The sequence below is a fragment of the Bos grunniens genome, chromosome 23 (genome assembly GCF_055505025.1).
Source record: "Bos grunniens cultivar Pamir isolate PY7600 chromosome 23, Bosgru_T2T1.0, whole genome shotgun sequence".
Lineage (NCBI taxonomy): Eukaryota > Metazoa > Chordata > Mammalia > Artiodactyla > Bovidae > Bos > Bos grunniens.
In genome coordinates this window covers 10,247,262-10,269,618 of record NC_141187.1, presented here as the reverse complement: position 1 = coordinate 10,269,618, position 22,357 = coordinate 10,247,262, and the positions used below count along the sequence as shown (strand labels likewise).

The 22,357-nt window shown below is 40.9% G+C and overlaps 1 protein-coding gene and 1 long non-coding RNA gene across 21 annotated transcripts in view; one reads left to right on the top strand and one right to left on the bottom strand.

Annotated features, from left to right (window-relative positions):
- The window catches only part of ANKS1A (ankyrin repeat and sterile alpha motif domain containing 1A), a 169,081-nt gene that overhangs the window by 108,611 nt on the left and 38,113 nt on the right, over positions 1-22,357 (bottom strand). The gene's annotated exons all lie outside the window — the stretch shown is intronic.
- LOC147346630 (uncharacterized) lies at positions 2,294-16,109 on the top strand. The gene is made up of 3 exons (XR_015153063.1): positions 2,294-2,574; positions 5,687-5,841; positions 15,774-16,109. It is a non-coding gene; the product is annotated as an uncharacterized LOC147346630 (long non-coding RNA).

The window sequence follows — 22,357 nt, the reverse complement described above, 5'->3', positions numbered from 1 at the left end:
CAGCCGCCCTGGCGGACGCGGGGCTTTGGGGATGCAGGAGAACACGAAACTGACGAGATCAACTGACGTGTCTGCCTGGGACTTGGAAAAGAGTATTCAGGGATTCAAAATCTACGGCTCTAGTTTAGGAGTTAAGAGTGAGCTGGGGAGGGAGGAGGAAGGAGGGTTCAGGATGGGGAACACATGTATACCTGTAGCAGATTCATTTTGATATATGGCAAAACCAATACAATATTGTAAAGTTAAATAAAATTAAATTAAAAAAAAAAAGATAAATAAATAAATAAATAAAGTTGTTGATATTTCTCCCGGCCAAAAAAAAAAAAAGAGTGAGCTGGATAAGTATGGCTGAATGCCTTCGCTATTCACCGGAAATCATCAAAACAGTGTTAAGCGGCTATACCCCAATATAAAAATAAGAAGTTTTAAAAAAATTCCCTCTCAGCCCTGCCTTGGCTGCATCCCACACAGTTTGATAGCATTTTCATTTAGTTCAGTTATTTTTTTAATTTCCCTGAGACTTCTTAACTCATGGATTATTTAGAAGTGTGTTGTTTAGATTCTAAGCATTTGGAGATTTTCCTGTTGTCTAATGTTACTGATTTCTAGTTTGATTCCACTGTGATCAGAAAACAGATACCAACTTTTGTCTTATGTAGCTTAGCATATGGTCTATCTTGGTATATGTTCTACAGGCAACTGTAAAAAATAATATGTATTCTGCCAGAGTTATATGGAATGTTTTATAAATGCCTACTAGATCTTACTAAAAAAAAACAAAAAAAACTGAGCTAGATATAGGAAACTCAGAAAACCACCAAGACAGGTAATACAAGAAAAAGGAGAGAGAGAGAGGATTGTAGTATACTAATTGGTTTGGCAGGTGAATAATACTAATAGCCGTAATAATATAAACATTAGATACTGATTAACTAAAAATTGTTGTATATCTGAAGGATGAAGGGGGAGGCAGCGGACCTAGCAAGTGAAAGAAAGCTAAACCCTGCTCTTCCTTAACAGAGAACAGATAAAAATTCTAAAATTTTAAAATCAAGAAAGCAGCAAAAGCATAGTAATCAAAAATACAGAGGAAACACCTGAAATTCAGAGCCAAGAGCTGGAAGTGGCTGCTTTCCCAAAAAAGAACTCAAGTGGGCAGAAATGGCCCCCTGTTGAGGTTGGTACAGAAACGATTCTGACACCACATGCCAGGGTGAACAAGTCCTTGTCAGCTGTGAAATGTGTATTTCTGGTCACCTTGGCTTTTGTGGCCATGGGTTTGGTGTTTCAAATGTGTGATGAAAGGCAGTGACTTTGAAGGGTTTATTCCCTTTCGAGAGACAAACACAGAGGAAAGGCAATGCCCCATTTTAAACTTCCAGGTGATACAACTCACAAACATCACAAGAAGGATGTTCTTCTTGTTCCACAACGCCAGCAAGGAGCTCTCCCCTCTCCTGCCAAGGACAACAATCTGTTTCTAGTGAGTTAACTGCGCATAAGCCACACCCCACCACACACACACGGGCAAGTTTCCGGAGAGCAAGGGCTGTGAGAAACCTTATACATTCACTCCAGTAACTGCGAGGTTCAGTCACTGTACCCAGAAGAGGGAATGGGAATGGAGGCAGGAGGAAGCACAGAGTCTCTGCATGGCTGTGGACGTGAGCATCACTGTGGGAGCGTTCCGCTCTGACCACGAGGAAGTCATGAGGAATAATGCAAGTATAATCACTTTTTTACAAGCCATATTTCCCTTACCGTTTATGTAATTACTTTGGGGGCCCTTAATTTTTATTTGATTCAGTTTACTTTAGCCTGGCTTCTTAACACTTAAGCATTCCATTTCTGTTTCACAATTGCAAGAAAGGCACAGAAGCGCTGAACTGCATGAGAATGGTCTCCGGAGTTCAAAATCCTGATTCCTGCCACACTGCATCCTCTATGACAGTAGAGACTGTGCCCCATTCCCAAGCAACAAGCACACAGGAAATATGCAAATATTTGTGGGGAGGGGGAAAGAAGGGGAAAGCTGCTGTGCTATTCTAGGTTCCTTATAATAAACAAGACCAAGCCACTGCCCTAAAGAGCCTCAAAGGCACAGAAACAAAAAATTATAATGCAATGTTAAAGCGAAAGTGAAAGTCACTCAGTCGTCTCCAACTCTTTGCAACTCCATGGACTATACAGTCCATGGAATTCTCCAGGCCAGAATACTGAAGTGGGTAAGCCTTTCCCTTCTCCAGGGGATCTTCACAACCCAGGGATCAAATCCAGGTCTCCCGCATTGCAGGAAGATTCTTTACCAGCTGAGCCACGAGGGAAGCCTAAGAATACTGGAGTGGGTAGCCTAGCCCTTCTCCAGCAGATCTTCCTGACCCAGGAATTGAACCAGGGTCTCCTGCATTGCAGGCGGATTCTTTACCAACTGAGCTATGACGGAAGCCCATAATGCAATGTAGTTCATGCTATAAAAGAACTGTGCAGATGCTAAGGGAACACAGGGACCACCAGGATGAATGGCATCAGTTCTCAAGAAAAAAGGATGAAAAGGCTTTGCAACCAGGGAGACAGGTACGTGATCACACTGCAGCCAAGGTGACCCCTTAAGGGCAAACGCTTCTCAGAAGGCCATGCCCCCACCTCCTTCCTCCCCAAGCCCCCAGTCCATCCTGCCTCTTCAGCACCTCTGCAGCACCGAGCAAAGCTCTCAGGAACTCCTCCTTTTTTCCCTCAGCCAGGCAGGATTCTTCATGAGCTACTTAGAGAGCTCCTTGTACTCTGCCTTGATGACAGTGAGCTCAGTTCAGAGCTCTATGCTTGTCCCTATCTGACTGCCTTTCTTACTAGACCCCAAGCAACTTCTGGGCAGATCGGAGTATGTTATGTTTACCACCGTATCCTCACTGCCAAGAAAGCCCCGAACCAGGCACATGGGGAGCTCCAGGCGTAAGAGAAATCTACACATAAAGGCAGGAGGGGCCCACCTCTTCCAAGACAGAGATGGTAAATTACTTTAGATCAAGGAAACTATTTCCAAGAACTCATATCCTCTACCTAGTTATTTCTTGAGTAAAAAATACTACACAAATACCTCTAAATATGTGCAGTTCATATTACTGTAAGGTAACATGCTACTCAGGAAGAAAAAGCAATGTTCCTTCTATTGTTTAGTGTGAGTATGGGGGGTGAGGGGAGGAGAATGTGTGCGTGTGTACACAGAAAAACTTTTAAAAACGGTTTGTTCCTTGGCTTGTCAAAGTCCACAGGCTGAACTGAGCTGGGTAGGAAGGCAAGATGCCTTTGTCCGTCACTTTTGGGAGCAAAGATTTCTCCAACTCAGGCAAGTCATAAATTCTGGCTTATATCTGTTGTCCCAGCATAATAATTAACAGCATCCTGGCCTGGACAATAAATTATACGGTCGCTTTACTCCATTCAGATTTTGAGACCCTTCTCTTGAAATTTTGAGTATAAAAGGCCTGAAAGTAACAGGCAGTATTAAATGTTCACTATGAGCCAAGTATACTTTCAGTGAATTAAATAACTCACTATTTACTCCCTATCAGAACCATATAAACGAACCCGAGGAAACTGGCAGTATGGGGTGAGTCATTTACCCACTGCCCCAGACCTGGAAGGGGTGACACTGGGTTTTCCCCTAAAATTGTAACACTGTGCTATATACAACCTCTTGAAAACCACTCTCTTGGCTGTTTTTCTCATTCCTGAGTAAGACAAACTCCCCACAGTTCATACACTTTCATTTCCGCCCAGCTTTACGTTGCCTGATCCTCATTCATTCTGCCTTACTCGTTTTTTTCTCTCTGGGGGTATAGGAAACCAATAAAGAGTCTTGAGAGAGGCACTATATCCTAGATAGGAACCAGATCCCAGAGGGAAATGATTAGAGGTAGTTAACCAAAAGACTCCCATTAACATTTCCAGAAATCCAATTAGCTGACAAACCTTGTTACTTAGAGGTAACTATTAAAAGCATCGTCAGCTACAAGCTGACTGAATTCATTTAATATTAAAATATTCAAGATGATTATTTTGTTGTTTCGAGGAAATTAAAATGACCAAAAAATTTCAATATAGAAATAATGCAAAAGTGTACATCTAATGTATACCTCAAATGAAATTTATTAGCAGATTCTAGGTCCTACATACACCACAAATATTTCCTAAATGTACCAAGCACCACAACCGAAACAGTGTTCTGAATGTTCCTAATTTGTAGGCTGAATGTCAAAGGTCTAAATTCTTTTTCACACAAGCAACTTACCCATATGAGTGAATCCTGGACCTGACATGTTGGATCAGCTGAAGATCATCTAAACTTTATGTAAAACAGAGATGTCACTTGTCCCACCCCTACCCTGAGAGAACTATCTTATGGAATACACAGGATAATGCATGTGAAAAAAAAATTGTACACCGGAATCTAAAATATAGTTTGGCATCAATATCTAAAGTGAAGCAAAACATTCTAAAGAATGAGACCAGTGTATATGTGCTGACGTGAAAAAATCTGTAAGATATATGAAGTGGGAAACGCACCTGCATAACAGTATGCGGCGTATGATGTCACTGCAGTAAGAACAGTGCATTTTTCTACACCTGCACTACCATATGGAAGGCTATCTACCAAAGTGTTAAGACTGATTGGTTCTAGGGGTGAGGCCTGAACTACTTTTGTAATCACACACACACACACACACACACACACACACACAGACTCTCTCCTTGACCAAACTTTATTATGGTTCCTCTGAACATTCTTTTCAACTAGGCCTTGATTTTGGTTCCCATCCTATCTTTGACTTACCCAGCCCAGTTTTAGCAAGAATTCTGTTAAGTAAGTTTATCAAGAGTTCTCCCACCTTTGATACCTGATGAAGTTCCCCATCCCTCCTCTTTGATGTCTAAGAAGTCCTTCACCTGCCTTTAGCAAGAATCCTGTTGGGTCAGTTTAGCAAGAATCCCCCTACCCTTGATGTCTCCTCTGAATAATTTTCCATCCACTGACTCATTCATCCTTTTTGCCAAAAATGCTCCTTGCTGTATCTGAAGACGAGCCTCTCTCCCCTAAGGCAATACTCCTACTACAGTAGTCTCAAAGTTTTCCTTACTGCTTTACAAGTGTAAGAACAACTTTTTCTTTAACAACACACATACCAAAAAAAAAACACACACACACACATACACCACTTTTTCTTTTTTAAGTGAAGCCAGATCTATTCCGGAGAGATGGGCTTCCAGTTATAAGATTCTTACTTAAGAGAGTTCTTTTAAGACGGGGTTCTGGAGTAAATTTATTTCTGGGTTTGGCCTCCTTTTTAAAAAACCTCCTGTGGTCTTTGATTTTTCCAGTCTCTGGAGGATGAAAATCAATTATTCCCATTTGCTTCTGAATGGAGCTCTTCAATCACAGAGGCTATGAATAAGCTTGCCAAACAACTGCAGTACCAGTCCCCAGGGGAGGGTACCAAATAGGTCAGTGATTTCAAAGGCTGGGGGACTTTAGAAGACATTATTGGAAATGTACAAAACGGTAACGTGCTGCTGGTTTAGGTGATGCTGAGATGAGGGAGATGAAAGAGCCAACAGAGGGTTACCAAATCCCAGAGAGCCTACCTTCTAAACCAGCTTACCAATTCATCCCCATCTCCCCATTTCCAAGGAATTCCCTGACGGCTCAGATGGTAAAGAATCCACCTACAATGCAGGAGACCCAGATTTGATCCTGGATCAGGAAGATGCCCTGGAAAAGGGAATGGTTCCCTGGAGAATTCCACGGACAGAGGAGCCTGGAGGAGGGCCAGCGGGTCGCAAAGGGTAGGACACAACTGAGACTAACACTTTCACTTTCTTCATTTCCAAAGTCACTGCCTTATGCCCGAAATAACCTCCCAAAAGATCTTCACTGCCTTACGTCTCTCTATTGACAAAATCAAACATACTCTTTCCAAAATGCAGCATCCCAACCTGTTCAGGAGTGAGTCTACAGCAACAGACTTCTGAGTCAAATATCATCATTTACTCTGAACCAAGAGAGCTATGATACAATCTACCACCCCCCTCTCAGAATCACTGTATTAAGAATCTCTTCTTTGCTTTAGTTCTGTGTAGCCAAGGTGACTTCTGTAAGCTGATTATTTCCTTTATAACAATTACATCCTGTTTTTGAAAGAGATATGGCATTTATTTCTGAAAATAATACAGTTTGCTGCCTTAAGCTTTTTTGCTTAAACTAAATTTTAAAGTTATTTTTCCATAATTTAGTAGCATTATAACCACTTCCGTTAGTGAAAATAGATGAACAAGGCATATTACTTTGGAAAATTAAAAACACACACAACAACAGGAAGTTGGTTTACTAAGTCCAGGTTTTCTCCCTTTCTTTGTCCCTATTTGTAATGTTTAATTCCAGAGCCTGTCCCAGGGACTCTACTGAGGTCTGTATTTTAATCAGCCTCCCAAATCTGCTCTATTTGCCAAATTCCTTTTCTAGCATTCCCAAAAGGCACTCAGTATCCTGTCCTTGGAGTCAATCCAAAAATAAGCACTCATTTTGGATGACTAAAAATGTTGGCAAACACCTGGCTAAAAAAGCAAAGCCATGCTACGTGTAGCATTTACCAACTGAGGAATATGAGACTTGAGCATGAAGGTTACAAAGAAAACATTTTCTGAGACTGGAAGGCTTTCCCACGAATAGCTTTTTGCTTCTCGAATTTTAAATGTACCTAAGTCAAGAGGCAGCCAATTACAACAACCAAACCTCCATATGGGAAGAAATGCAGCTTCATATATCAAAGAACAAGAGGAAAGTCATATCATCTGCTGATGGCCAAGAAAGTGAAGAAGTCCAAGAAGTCTTCACTGAGTCTAACAGGTGTTGTCTTTTAGTACAGCAGCTACACAGAGAGTCTGCTATGAACGAACTATTGTGCTAGACACCTAAAATGTATCCGCTCTACTTTTCATACTAAATAGTAAAATAAGAACTTTCACATGCTCAGAGAGATGAAGCTGAAGAGAGAGGTGAAGCCACTTGCCCAAGGACACTCAGGGAGCACGAGCAGCCAGCATGTGGCCTCGTTCTGCCTGACCCTTAAATCCATGTCACTCTATTTTGCTGTTGTTGTTGAGTTGTTGTGTCCAACTCCTTGTGACCCCATGGACTGCAACACACCAGGCTTCCCTGTCCTTCACCATCTCCCGGAGCTTGCTCAAACTCATGACCATTGAGTCAGTGATGCCATCCAGCCATCTCATCCTCTGCCACCCTCTTGTCCTTTTGCCTTCAATCGTTCCCTGCATCTGGGTCTTTTCTACCCCGCTCTTCGCATCAGGTGGCCAAAGTATTGGAGCTTCAGCTTCAACATCAGTCCTTTCAATGAATATTCAGGACTGATTTCCTTTAGTATTGACTGGTTTGATCTTGCTGTTCAAGGGACTCTCAACAGTCTTCTCCAAAACCACAGTTCAAAAGCATTAATTCTTGGGTGCTTGGCCTTCCTTATGCTCCAACTGTCACATCCATACATGACTACTGGAAAAACCATGGCTTTGACTACACCGACCTTTGTCAGCAAAGTGATGTCTCTACTTATTAATATGCTGTCTAGGTTTTATATGTCTAGGTTTAATATGCTGTCATAGCTTTCCTTCCAAGGAGTGTCTTTTAATTTTATGGCTGCAGTCACCATTGATGGTGATTTTGGAGCCCAAGAAATAAAGTGTCACTGCTCCCACTTTTCCCCCATCTATTTGTCATGATGTGATGGGACTGGATACCATGATCTTCATTTTTTGAATGCTGAGTTTTAATCCGGTTTTTTCAGTCTCCTCTTTCACCTTCATCAAGAAGTTCTTTAGTTCCTCTTCACTTTCTGCCATTAGAGTGGTGTCATCTGCATATCTGAGGTTGCTGATATTTCTCCCAGCAAAATGGATTTCAGTTTGTGATTCATCCAGCTTGGCATTTCTCATGATGTACTCTGCATATAAGTTAAACAAGCAGGGTGACAATATACAGCCTTGACGTACCGCATTTCCAATTTTGAACCAGTCTGTTGTTTCATGTCCAGTTCTGTTGCTTCTTGACTTATACACAGATTTTTCAGGAGATATGTAAGGTGGTCTGATATTTCCATTTCTTTAAGAATTTTCCACAATTTGCTGTGATCCACACAAAGACTTTAGTGTAGTCAATGAAGCAGAAAGATGTTTTTCTGGACTTCTCTTGCTTTCTCTATGATCTAGCAGATGTTGGCAATTTGATCTCTGGTTCCTCTGCTTTGTCTAAACCCAGCTTTTACATCTGGAAGTTCTCTGTTCATGTACTGCTAAAGCCTAGCTTAAAGGATGAACATAACCTAACTAGTATGTGAGATGAGGGCAACTGTATGCTAGTTTGAACATTCTTTGGCATTGCCCTTCTTTGAAATTGGAATGAAAACAGACCTTTTTCAGTCCTGTTGAAAGCACTGCTGAGCTTTCCAAATTTGCTAATACACTGAGTGTAGCACCTTTACAGCATCATCTTTTAGGATTTTAAATAGTTCAGCTGGAACTCCATCACCTTCAGTAGCTTTGTTCATAGCAATGCTTCTTCCTAAGGCCCACCTGACTTCATACTCCAGGATGTCTGGCTCTAGGTGAGTGGCCACACTATCGTGGTTATTCGGGTCATTAAGACCTTTTTTGTATAGTTCTTCTGTGTGTTCTTGCCACCTCTTAACCTCTTCTGCCTCTGTAAGGTCCTTACCATTTCTGTCCTTTATTGTGCCCATTCTTGCATGAAATGTTCCCTTGATCTCTCAAATTTCCTTGAAGCTGAAGTTGACCAATTCTATGAAGATCTACAAGAACTTTCTAGAACTGACACCCAAAAAAGATGTCCTTTTCATCATAGGGGACTGGAATGCAAAAGTAAAAAGTCAAGAGATACCTGGAGTAATAGTCAAGTTTGACCTTGGTGCACAAAATGAAGCAAAGGCTAACAGAGTTTTGTCAAGAGAACACACTGGTCATGGCAAACACCCTCTTCCAACAACACAAGAGATGACTCTACACATGGACATCACCATATGGTCAATAATGAAATCAGACTGATTATATTCTTTGCAGCTGAAGATGGAGAAGTTCAACACAGTCAGCAACAACAAGACCAGAGAAGACTGTGGCTCTGATCATTAGCTTCGTATTGCAAACTTTAGGTTTAAAGAGAAGAAAGTAGGGAAAACCACTAGGTCATTCAAATCCTTTATGATTATATAGTGGAGGTAACGAATAGATTCAAGGGCTAAATCTGGTAGACAGAGTACCTGAAGAACTATAGACGGAGGCTCATAACAGTGTACCAGAGGTAGTGACCAAAACCATACCAAAGAAAGTGAAATGAAAGAAGGCTATTTACTACCTACCAAAATCAACAGTTTGATAGATTTAAACATTTCATATAACCACTCTGTTAATAATGAAAGCCTTAGAAAGTCTATGGACTCCAAAAATTTCTGACACTATCTCTGTGTTGACAGTCCTAATACGTATGCCTTTGTGCACACACATGCTTAGCAATTACTGACTCAAAGCCAAGACTAATATGGCTCTAAACTGTAATACGAACTAAAAATACCACACTCTAAGCTGGTTCTTTGGAAACATCAACACAATTAATAAATGTCTAGCTGAGCTAACCAAGAAAAAGAGAAAGAGAAGATACAAATTACTACTACTAAAAATGAAAGAGGGGCCATCACTACAAATCCCATGGACTTTAAAAGGATAAAACAATATTATGAACAACTTTATGCCCACAAATTTGGAAAATTACATGAACTAATTTCTACCAAAATTCACACAGGAAGAAATAGTGCATCTGAATGGGCCCATGTTTATTAAAGAAACTGAATCAATAATTAATAACCGTACAAAACACAAAGCACCCAGCCCAAATGGTCACAATGGTGAACTCTAGCACACACTGAAGAAAAGAAACCAATTCTCTGCAATCTACTTCAGAAAACAGAACCAGTAGGAACACTTCCTAATTCATCCCATGAGGCCAAAATTAATACTATACACTAATAACAAACTATCAGAAAGAGAAATTAAGAAAACAATCCCATTTATAATTCCATCAAAAAGAATAAAATATCTAGGAATAAATTTAACCAAGGAAGTGAAAGATCCCGTACACTGAAAGCTATTCTAAAACTCAATAGCAAAAAACCCCAAGCAATCCAATTTAAAAATAAACAGACTTTCCTGGTGGTCCAGGGGCTAAGACGATGCACTTTCACTGGGGGGCTGGGGTGGGGGGGTGTAGGGGGTGCCGAGGGGTGCCGTAGACCAAAAAAAGAGACATTTGCTCTGAACAGACATTTTTTCCAAAGAAGACATACACGCCAACAGACAAATGGAAAGATGCTCAAATTACGAATCATGAGGGAAATGCAAATCAAAACCACAATGAGATACCACCTCATATCTGTCAGAATGGTTATTACCAACAAGACAAAAAATCAAACGCTGGCAAGGATGTAGTGAAAAGGGAACCCTTGTGTACTGCTGGTGAGAATGGAGACTGATGCAGCCACATGGAAAACAGCACAGAGGTTCCTCAAAACTCACTGCAGTGATCATTTCACAATGTATACAAACATTGAATTATCGTGTGTACATATAAAACGAATACAGTATTGAATATCAATTATATCTCAATTTAAAAACAAAGAAAGATGGACTTTTCTGCTGGAATATTGGCTAAGATTCCACACTCCCAATGCAGGGGGCTAGAGTTCAATCCCTAGTCAGGGAACTGGATCCCACATGTTGCAACTAAAGACCAGGGAAGAGACTGAGTGCTGCAACTAAGATCGGTGCGGCCAAATAAGTAACATTAAAAACGAAACAAAACAAAAAGTCAACAATTTACAAACCAGCAAAAGATCTGAACAGACACCTTACCAAAGATTTACAGACAACAAAGAAGCATATGAAAAGTTGCTCGACATCATATGTCATTAGGGAAGTGCATATTAAAACTACAACGAGGAGTTCATGTGTTTCATGCACGATCGGCCCATTTTCCTCGAGAGGCCCGTGGAATAAACCTTTCTCTGTTCTAAGTAAATAAAATAAAATAATAAAATAAACAACAATGAAACACAAGTATGGACATATTAGAATGGCTAAAATCCAAAACACAACACCAAGTGCTGGCAAGCACATGGAGCAATGAGACTCACTGTTGGTGGACACACAAAGTGAAAACAGCCAGTTTGAAATCTCACTTGGCAGCTTCCTTCGAAGCTGACTATAGGTAATTTACCACATGATCCAGTAAACAGTCCTAGGAATTTACTCATGAGCTGAAAACTGATGTCCACACAACACCTGCATGTGAATGTCTATAGCAGCTTTACTCATAACTGCCAAAACTTGGAACCAATCAAGATAACCTTTAGTAGGTGAATGAATGAACTGTGGTATATCCAGATAAAATATTATTCTGCAACAAGAGGAAATGAGCTAACAAGACAAAAAAAGACATGGAGGAACCTTAAACATGTATTACCAAATGAAAGAAAACTATCTGAAAAGTCTACATACTGTATGACTCCAACTATATGATGTTCCATTAAACTAGAGACAGTAGAAAGAGCAGTTGCCAGGGGTTTAGGAGGTTTCCAGAAAGGATGAATGGAGGAAATATAGACCATTTTTAGGTCAGTGAAACTATGATACTGTAATGGTGGATGCATAACACTATGTATTTGTCAAAACTCACAGAATTGTACAATACAAAGAGTGAACCTTAACAGATTTTCAGTTCAGTTCAGTTCAGTCACTCAGTCGTGTCCAACTCTTTGCGACCCCATGAACCGCAGCACGCCAGGCCTCCCTGTCCATCACCAACTCCCAGAGCTTACTCAAACTCAGGTCCATTGAGTTAGTGATGCCACCCAACCATCTCATCCTCTGTCGTCCCCTTTTCCTCTTGCCTTCAATCGTTCCCAGCATCAGTGTCTTTTCAAATGAGTCAGTTCTTCGCAACAGGTGGCCACAGTATTGGAGTTTCAGCTTCAGCATCAGTCCTTCCAGTGAATATTCAAGACTGATTTCCTTTAGGATGGACTGGTTAGATCTCCTTGCTGCCCAAGGGACTCTCAAGAGCCTTCTCCAACACCACAGTTCAAAAGCATCAATTTGTCGGCGCTCAGCTTTCTTTATAGTCCAACTCTCACATCCTTACAAGACTACTGGAAAGAACAAAGCTTTGACTAGATGTACCTTTGCTGGCAAAGTAATATCTCTGTTTTTTAATATGCTGTCTAGGTTGGTCATAACTTTTGTTCCAAGGAGCAAGTGTCTTTTAATTTCATGGCTGCAGTCACCATCTGCAGTGATTTTGGAGCCCAGGAAAATAAAGTCTGTCACTGTTTCCCCATCTATTAGCCATGAAGTGATGGGACCAGATGCCACGATCTTAGTTTTAACAGATTTTAGTTAACAATAACATATCAATATTGGTTCCACTGGGGCTTCCCAGGTGGCTCTAATGGTAAAGACCCCACCTGCCAGTGCAGGTAGACGTAAGGGACACGGTTTGATCCCTGGGTTGGGAAGACCTCCTGGAGGAGGGCACAACAACCCATTCCAATAATCTTGCCTAGAGACTCCCATGGACAGAGGAGCCTAGTGGGCTACGGTCCGCAGGTTCACAAAGAGTCAGACACGACTGAAGCGACTTAGCACACACACACGCATTGGTTCCATTACAACAAATGTACCACACAGTAAAGATGTTAATACCACACGCACACACACAGTAACTGGGGAAACTGGGCGGGTGGGGTGAGACAGAGAAGGAGCATAGAACTGTCTGTATCTTCTGAGCATTTTTTTTCCTATAAACCTAAACCTGCTCTAAAAAAATGAAGTTTATTAAAATATCCCCCACTCTCTAAAAATGAACACTCATGTCAGAAGTAATGATGTACAATGTATAATCCAAAACACGGGAAGAAAAGAATCAGTATCAGGCTGAATCAACAAGGGTGGCACAATTCAAAAGCAAATCAGGGTCCTAACTTTCCTTCAGCTGCCTGCAGGTTTCAGTTAACTGAGGGATCAGTCTAAAAAACATAGATGAAATTACACAAAATCAAAATATTACAGAGAAACCATAGACCTCACCTACCCGACTCACTCATTTTTAGATTTGAGAGCATGAAACCTAAATGTTTAAGTTCCTGTCTTAGCCCCCAGAAGCCATCAGATCTCATCTCTGTTAAGTGTCTAACCACAAATCTAGACCATAAACCCAGGAAGAGTATGTGAACTCTGGCCACTTCCAACGACTGTTCACAGCAAATCTCCAATTATTGTGTCACGTGCTGCTAAGTCACAAGTGGTTCTAGACAAAGCTGGTAGAGAAAAAAAAAAATCTCCTTTGGAATTTAGTTCCTCAAAGTAATGAAAGATGGCCAAGTGTGGCCTAGTGCTCAGAAGACACCAAAATATTTCCACTGGAGGATGAGGTGAAGAATTCCACCTGACTACTAAGCTACTGCCAAAGGACTATGAAGGGAAATGAAACATAACAAGTTCCAAAAACTGAAGGCAACCAAAGTGCTTAAAAGCCCTCTGAATGCAAATTCCTCAAGGTTACAACTAGGACAATGTTACTTAGAATCTAATATAATACTTTGTAGGCTAAGGACATTAGGAAGCTCTGAGGTGCTGTATCTTTTTTAACAGCCACAGCAGCCACACGGAGCACAGCTCCTGGCAGAGCCAGCTCCTGGGGCCGACTCTGGACAGTGCGCTGTCAGTCCACTCTCAGCACAAGCTGGCCTCAGCCCCCTGAGCTGTCCCAGCGCAGGCGACACTCTCTGCAGCTCCATGACATCTCTGAAATGTCTTTAAAGAATGAGGAGCTGCCAATTTTAAAGACTGACTAAAGTTGTACTAGGAATGTCAGGAGTATTGAACATCAGAGAATCTGATGTAGCCTTAACAGATTAAAGAAGAAAAATCATACATTCGTTCCTCTCACTAGATTAAAAATATTTTACAATTCAACCCTCATTAATGATAAGAAAAAAACTTCAAATTAACTAATGTCAGTAATATATTAAATGGAAAAAAAGAAGTTGCAGATTACGTATCACCATTAAAACAAAATGGAATCAATTTATCTAAGCATGTTAAAAAAATCTGAAAAAATATACATAAAACTGCTGGAAGGATTGAAGGAAGAGAAACAATGGATTGTTATATTGTTTGACTTTTTCTGTCATAAGGATGTATTAGTCTAACAAATTTAAAATGGTATTTTTATTTTAGAAAAGTTAGAATCAACAGCACTCCTAATCGTGGCCCATTTAACTTTATATCACACATACAAAAAAGGTCATCTATTAAGACTCATCAGGAAAAAAAGTATTTCTCCGTTATACGGATCAGTGTAAATTAAATTCTCTCTCATTTCCATTTTTCCTCCAAATCCTCGTCATGTGTGTCACATGCAGACCCCTCAGGTGACTCAAGGACAAAAGTCAACCATACCAAGTACATTGCCCTGAACACTGTGCAGACTGATTCAATACATGTTTCAAGTGAAACAGCACATTCCAGACTTCTTGGATCTGTGTTCAGATCTGTGAACTATACTGGACAACTCAGAGCGCTCAGTGAGGTTAGGAATATGTAATTAATCTTTCCATTATCTTCCAAATTTATGGGCATTGTTTTCCAGAACTCGCTATGTAGAATTGCAACTTGAGAGACACAACGTACTCATCAGACTGTGTAAAACACACCCTGTCCTTAAAAACCACATAACTGCTTATCTTACGACTATTCCTGGCTCAAAAGACCGGTGGAAAGTGCCTGAGAAGTCAAATCTGGAAATGAGAGCATCAGTGGCCATCTAACCAGGACCCAGATGACTAAAACTCATGAAGCTGCACCACTGAATTTCCTCCACAGCCTGTTCAAGTGGCCTCAGCCACTGCCCACAAGAGCTGGGAGTAGCAGTCATGTATCTTAGACGAGCAAGATGTGACAAGACCACAGAAACAGAAAATGCTCCTGGACTCTTCAAGCTTGCTGCGCCTCCTGACTCTTCAAGCTTGCTGCACTATCATCTACTTTGCAAAGACTTCTAAGCAGACCCGGGAAACCAGTAATAAGCACACGAAATGAAAAGCGTTCAGTATTCTTAGCATACTCCCCAATCTTTTATTTCTGATTACTTGAAAGCAAATAGAAGCAGGCAACTAAATATTTCACCATAGTGTATAATACTGTTGAGACAAAATGGACTAATTCTTTTTTTAAATTGTCTTTACCTTTATTAGTGAAACAAAAGTCAGAGGAGAAATTTAAGTTTAAATTAAAACTTTAGATTTCCCCCCAAATTTAATAACAAAACTACTCTGCCTTCTAAAAAGTATGTAGTGGAAACAAGGGTATCTTAAGTTTAGCTCAAATGATTTACTAAATGGCTCTGGGAAATTCATTGATTTTTTTCCTCTGCAAACTGGACTAATTCTTTTTTTTTAATCATTTAATTTTAATTTTAATTAGAGAATAATTGCTTTACAATATTGTTCTTCCATATATCAACATGAATAAGCCATACGTATACACATGTCCCCTCCCTCTTGAACCTCCCTCCCACTCCATCCCACCCCTCTAGGTTGCTGGACTAATCCTTGATGAAAATATTTATCAAATGCAACCTACAGGTCCATTGAACCAACAAGACTGGCAAGCAAATTCCACAAACATAATGAAATAGATACCAGGATTAAATTAAGTTTGTGGAGCAGATGTGTGAAATCACTCCACAAAGCTGATGAAGAGACATCTGTTCCCTTGCCTGCAGAAGGCATCATGCATTCTGCTCTGATCCACCCCAAGAAGCAAAGGGCCTGCCCTGCAGGAAGAGGCTCCTGTGACCACTCCTCCTGAGCAGCCTCTGAACCTGTCTGCTCCAGATGCCAAAGTTTGGGGGCTAACTTGGCTGCAGATCAAGGCCACAATCCTCAAGCACCAATAAAAGTGATATTCCTATCCACCTATCTGACTGTGAATGTCACTCTTTTTTCAGTTGTTTCAGAAACAACTACATTGTACTTTGCTGTATTATGCTTCACAGACATTAGAATTTTTTCAAATTTTATTGAAGTATAGTTGATTTACAATGTTGTGGAGAGGTATTTTTTAATTGGCTCCATTATACCTCATTGGGCTTCCCCGATGGCTCAGTGGTAAAGAATTCGCCTGCAATGCAGGAGACATAGGTTCAATCCCTGGGTTAGGAAGATCCCCTGAAGGAAGAAATGGCAACCGTCTCCAGTACTCTTGCCTGGAGAATCCCATGGACAGAGGACCCTGGCTACATACAGTCCACAGGGTCACACAGAGTCAGACACGACTGAGCACACACGCATACCTCATAAGACCTACCTCCAAAAGAAACTAAAATCAGCGCTCCTAGCCCTTATGTAGTCCACGATCAAATGTTTACAGAACAATAACTCTTAGGAGAACCAGTTATGAGATGAGTTTCAAAGACACACTGGTTTGTCAGGCTCTTAAAAATTCAGAGGGAAAAAAAAAAAAGCAATACAGGAATAAGTCAGAAAACAAATAAAACTGAGTAAAAATTAAAATTCAAATATGATAAACATCTGTCCACTGAAGGACAGGTGTCTGTGCACAGGTGGAACAAGACAATTGGTGTCAGAGCAGGCCTTCACCACAGAACTATATCACACCATTCCTCAAGGGAGAGGACAGCTCTCTTTGGGGAAGATCCTAGAGACCTCCCCTGCCCCCAACTCTAAAAAAGCCGAACACCACTGATTTTTTTTTCCCAAGGCTCAGTTGAACAGGCCTAAAAGCATTGTTCCCAAACTGCTTGATGCCTAAAATCCTTCCAAGAAAAAGAAAAGCTTTTTAAACTGCAATTAGAAATAAATGGCTTAAAATGTGCTTTAAAATGGTTGACAAGTAATGCATTTGCTATGACTATATTTTGTCTAATTATGAATAAATGACATCAGAGCCTTCCTGACTTAGATGGAGGGAAGGAGAAGAGAACACAAGGTCAACAGGCGCCTTTAATGAGAGAGAGGTCACTGCAGAGGGAGGTGCAGGTTGGTGGGAAAGAAGGACATAGAACCATTATTTAAAACAATAATGTGTTAGAAAATTCAACAAGAGAGGCAAGTGTCCGTGACATATACTGGATCAAGTCATAGAACAGGAAAGGCTCTAAGGTAACTGATTTAGTCTAAGCCCTAGGACTTTGTCCTGTTTCCCCACAATGGACATCATAAAGACTGTCACCAGATTAATTTCCCTAAAGCTGGAGTCTGATCATGCCTAGTCCACTCCAGAACCTTCAATAGGAACCCTCATCCTTCAAACTGAGGTCAAAATGATTGAGTGAAGGATTGATGGCTTGTGTGATCCAGCCACTACTTATTAATACTTTTCCAATCTTATTTTCTTCTTCACTACATTATACCCCATTACTTCAGCAAAACTTAGCTTTTCTCCAAATACGCACAGTCTCTTCCACTTCAATGCTTCCCTCTCCACCTCTCTCCCAGCCTGCCCTGTGCCTCAGTTCTCCTACGAAGCCTACAGCCCCAACTCTAGCTTCTCTCATCCTTCACCCACAAACTATACTGTTCAATCTTCACAAATACCCTGTGAAGAACTGTAGGTACTTACTACCCCTAAATAGCAGAAGAAGAAACTGAGTCTTAGTGAAACGAAGCATTGCAGTCTCCCCTTAGTTATGAGGGATTCTTTCGAAGACCCCCAGTGAACGCTTCCTGAAACCTCAGACAGTACCGAACCTCACGAGTACTGTGTTAGTTCCTATATGCACATACCTATGGTAGGGATTCATTTACAAATCAGGCACGGTAAGAGAACAGCCGAACTGATAGCATCACTACTGCACTTTGGGGCCATCATTAAGTAAATAAGGGTTTACTGCGCAAGCAGTGTGATGCTGCAACACTCGATCTGATAAACCAGACGGCTTCTAAGTGACTAACAGGCAGGAAGCGTACACAGCGTGGACACGCTGACAAAGAGGCAGTTCACATTCCAGGCAGGACGGAGCAGGACGGGGCAAGATCTCCTCACACTACCCAGAATAGTTTGCTACTTAAAACTTGGGAATTATTTACTTCTAGAATTTTCTATTTAACATTTTTGGACAGCAGATAACCGTGGGTAACTAAAATCATAGACAGCTCATCCGCAGATTAAGGGGGACCACATAACTTGTCCAGGGCTCCTATAATAATAAGCACTAAACCAGGAGCTGAAATCAGGCACTCTGACTCCAGAGCCCAAAGCCATAACCACTGTGCCTTTCAGCACTACATATCCGGAAGGACTCTCTTTTCTCCTCTCAACTTCCATCGTACTTTATCTGTTTATATGAGTTAATGACAAGAGAGTAAAAAAGTGATGTGATATTATATCATATGCACTTTGCACACATATGTGCATAACATGTAGTATATACATATCTTTCGAGACTTTAAGGCACATGAGATCAAGGTCCATCTGTGTGAGATCCATTTTCGTATCTGCCTGGCATCCAGAAGAGTGCCCTGTTCATACTGGTAGGTACTGGATACAATGATGAATAAATGAAGCTACATCATCAGTCCTATGCTTTGTTTTCCAAATGAGTAGTTTCTTAAAAGTTTGGCTTCCAAGGAATTTATTCATCTAGCTGTTGGGAGGGATATGTGTGCTGTGCTGTGTTCAGTTGTGTCTGACTGTGCGACCCCATGGACTGTAGCCCACCAGGCTCCTCTGTCTGTGGGATTCTCCAAGCAAGAATACTGGAGTGGGTTGGCATTCCCTTCTCCAGGATCCCGTGGAGGAGGGAGGGATATATTTCACATCAATTGATAGCAACGAGCCCATTAGTCCTATACAAGTTGGGGATGGGGTGAATGAATAAGGAAGAAACTAAATCTCCTTAAGAGCTATCACCTCTATTAAAATATATTAGAGACCTCTCATAGGAATTAGAAAACCTAAGTTGGTTTGAAATTACGATAGTGCTTTGATCAGGAAGGAAACATATTCTTGGCACTGGGACAGTCTGACAATGGAAGCAAATGAAGAGTTTAAGGCGGATTTGAATTTTTGTTCTCCTTGGCCTGGAAAGACTATAGAGAACTGGGTGTCAAGGTAATGACCTCAATTACTATATACCAAACCATCAACAGCTGGAGGCCCTTCACCAGCCTCCACCGACAATCACAGACCTGTGTGCTCCCATCTGCTGCAGAAGCAACAGGGGCTCTTCAGAGGAAAGGCACAGCCAGTGTCATACTCTTCAGGATCTCTGCCTCGATGGCAGCCTGCAGACGCCCTGGCCTGAATTCTCCCCCTGGAGATAAGGGCTCACCAGCATGACGTGTGCTCTTTCAATGCACCCTACAGGTCACGGGTGCTGAGCACTCTAAAGTAAGCTCCTGAAGCCCCCTCACCAGTTGCTTAGGGACATGCTAATCCCATCACCACTTCACCAGGGTGCATTTTAAATAAACACCTTGCACCTTCTTTCTTTCAAGTTTCCCCATATGCCCCTGGTGGCCAGAGACATTTAAGAAGTATCAATGATGCTGTTAATATTGAAATGCTGGTGTGTATTTAACCCAGCAGGGCTTTTAACAACATACATTAATTTAAATGTTTTCAGGATTTACTTTAAAGATAGCTGACGACTAAAGCCACAGGAAAGAGGAGCCCAAATAATAAAGAGTTCTCTTTCTCACATTCTGGTACAAATGACAAGGCCCAACAATGTCAGCAGGTGCTGGTTCTACCTCTAATATTCACAGTTTTTAATACAAAGTAACACGAAGGTAGTCTTGCTTCTGATTCAGAAGATGGGGCATTAAAAAATGTAAACCAGCCGATCCCTATGCAGAGAAGCATAAAACTGGAGTCATGACCAAAGGACAGAACCCCAAAGCTTTTTTTACATTAGAGCAAATGGGAACAGCCTCACATGGCCAATCTTCTAAGAAGGAAAATAGATAAAAGAAGAAATATGAGCAGCCTGATGTTTGAAATATCTAGAAAAATACTGATTCACAGAAGTCTTATCAAATAAGATGGGGAGAAAGAAGAGGTGATGAGGCTGGGAGAAGAGAGGGGAAGAAGACTGTTTTAGCCGAGAAGTGAACAGTATTTTCTTTAAATGACTTAGCCAAGAGAAACAGGTTTCACATGTGTAACAGCAAGGGAAGCTTGGTTCAGAGCCAACTTGTCATGAAGCCCAGTTTCCAACACTTATTAAGAGGCTAAATCACAAGGATGTTTTTTCTTGCATGAGGTTCCAGGGGAAGGGATGTAGGGAAGCCCCTTAAGCTACATGTAAATGCAAATGAGAAAACGAACAATAACTAGACAGAGCCCTTGAGTAAGGCCAAAATAATGTACAGCTAGCCCAGCTCTAGGCAAGCTCCAAAGACTTCAGTGAACTTAAAAAAAAAAAAGGGGGGGGGGACAATTTCACTCAGTGTTATAAGTATCCTGGGAGCTAAAATGAGGGCTTCTTTCCTCATCAACTCTGAAAAATGCTTCAATTTGTAAGGAGAGTAAAAGAAAAACCAAAGTTTTCAACCTCTAACATAATTAGTTAGGGAGGTTCTTCCACTCTTTTCCCTTTCTTCAAGTCAGTTCCCTGAGCACCATGGTATCTAGTCTAAGACCACAATTTCTGGAATAACAGTGATAAAACATCAGCTATTGGGTGCCTTAAAAAAACAATCTCCTCAAGTGAAACTGACGTTTAATTGCATTAATTTCCATCTATTAATAATGTGTTAGTGTTTTTAAAAAGCATTAGCCATGAAAGCTCTTTTGGAAGATGTCAGTCAAAGCCACAAATGAGAAGGAAGAAACAAGACATTGGTATGACACCAAAGGAAGTCAAGTGTGTGAAGGAGGGGCAGCTGTTTCCAGAACACTTATACTGTTTCCCGTGTATGAATGTAAAATAGCTTTCTTCCCATCACTCTATGCATGACCCCTCTGCCAACTTTTGCATCTAAAATCTTTTTAAGCCTCCATTTTCAATAGCTGACTTCAAAAAAATCCATTTAACCAATGACCTTTAGCCTGCAAAAGCAGTGATGGAATGATCAGTGACATAAATTTAAATTCCAGACAGTCAAACAAAATTTTCAAACAGGAGCCACTCTTTTAACTCAATAATAAAAAAGATAAACAATGCAACTGAAATATGGCCAAAGGACCTGGGAAGATAGCTCTCCAAAAAGATATACAAATGGCTAACAAGTAACATGAAAATTTAGTCAATAACATTAGTCATGCTGCTGCTGCTGCTAAGTCGCTTCATTCATGTCCGACTCTGTGCGACCCCATAGATGGCAGCCAACCAAGCTCCCCCGTCCCTGGGATTCTCCAGGCAAGAACACTGGAGTGGGTTGCCATTTCCTTCTCCAATGCATGAAAGTGAAAAGTGAAAGTGAAGTCACTCAGTCGTGTCCAACCCTCAGCGACCCCATGGACTGCAGTCCACCAGGCTCCTCTGTCCATGGGATTTTCCAGGCAAGAGTACTGGAGTTGGGTGCCACTGCCTTCTCCAAACATTAGTCATGAGGAAAACGCAAATAAAAAAATCACTTTATACTCAGTACGATGGCTAAAATAAAACAGACAAGAACGAGTGTTAGCAAGGATGTGGAAAAATGGGCACCCTCATCCATTGCTGGTGGGATTGCACAATGGTTCAGCCATGTTAAATAATTTGGCAGGCCCTCAAAAAGTTAAATTGAGTTAGCACATAACTTAGCAATTCACTCCAAGAGAAATGAAGGTATATCTCCACACAAAAAAACTCGTATGCAAATGTTCAATGTATCACTATTCATAATAGCCAAAACATGATAACAATCTAACTTTTCACCAACTGAGGAATGAATGAATAAAATGTGTCATACCATGCAGTGGAATATTATTTAGCAATAAAAAAGAAGGAAGTACTGACGGTTGCTACAATAGGTGAACCTTGAAAACATTACACTAAGTAAAAGAACCCAGTCACAAACGGCCACATAATGCATCATTCCACTTAGGTGAAATGTCCGTACTAGGCAAATCCATAGAGACAGAAAGGAGATTAGTTTAGCTTACCTGGGGAGATCAAAGGAAAGTGAGAAATGAATTCTCATGTATATGGGGTTTCTTTTTGCAGTGATGAAAATGTTCTGAAATTAGACTGCAGTGATGTTTGTACGAACTACTAAAC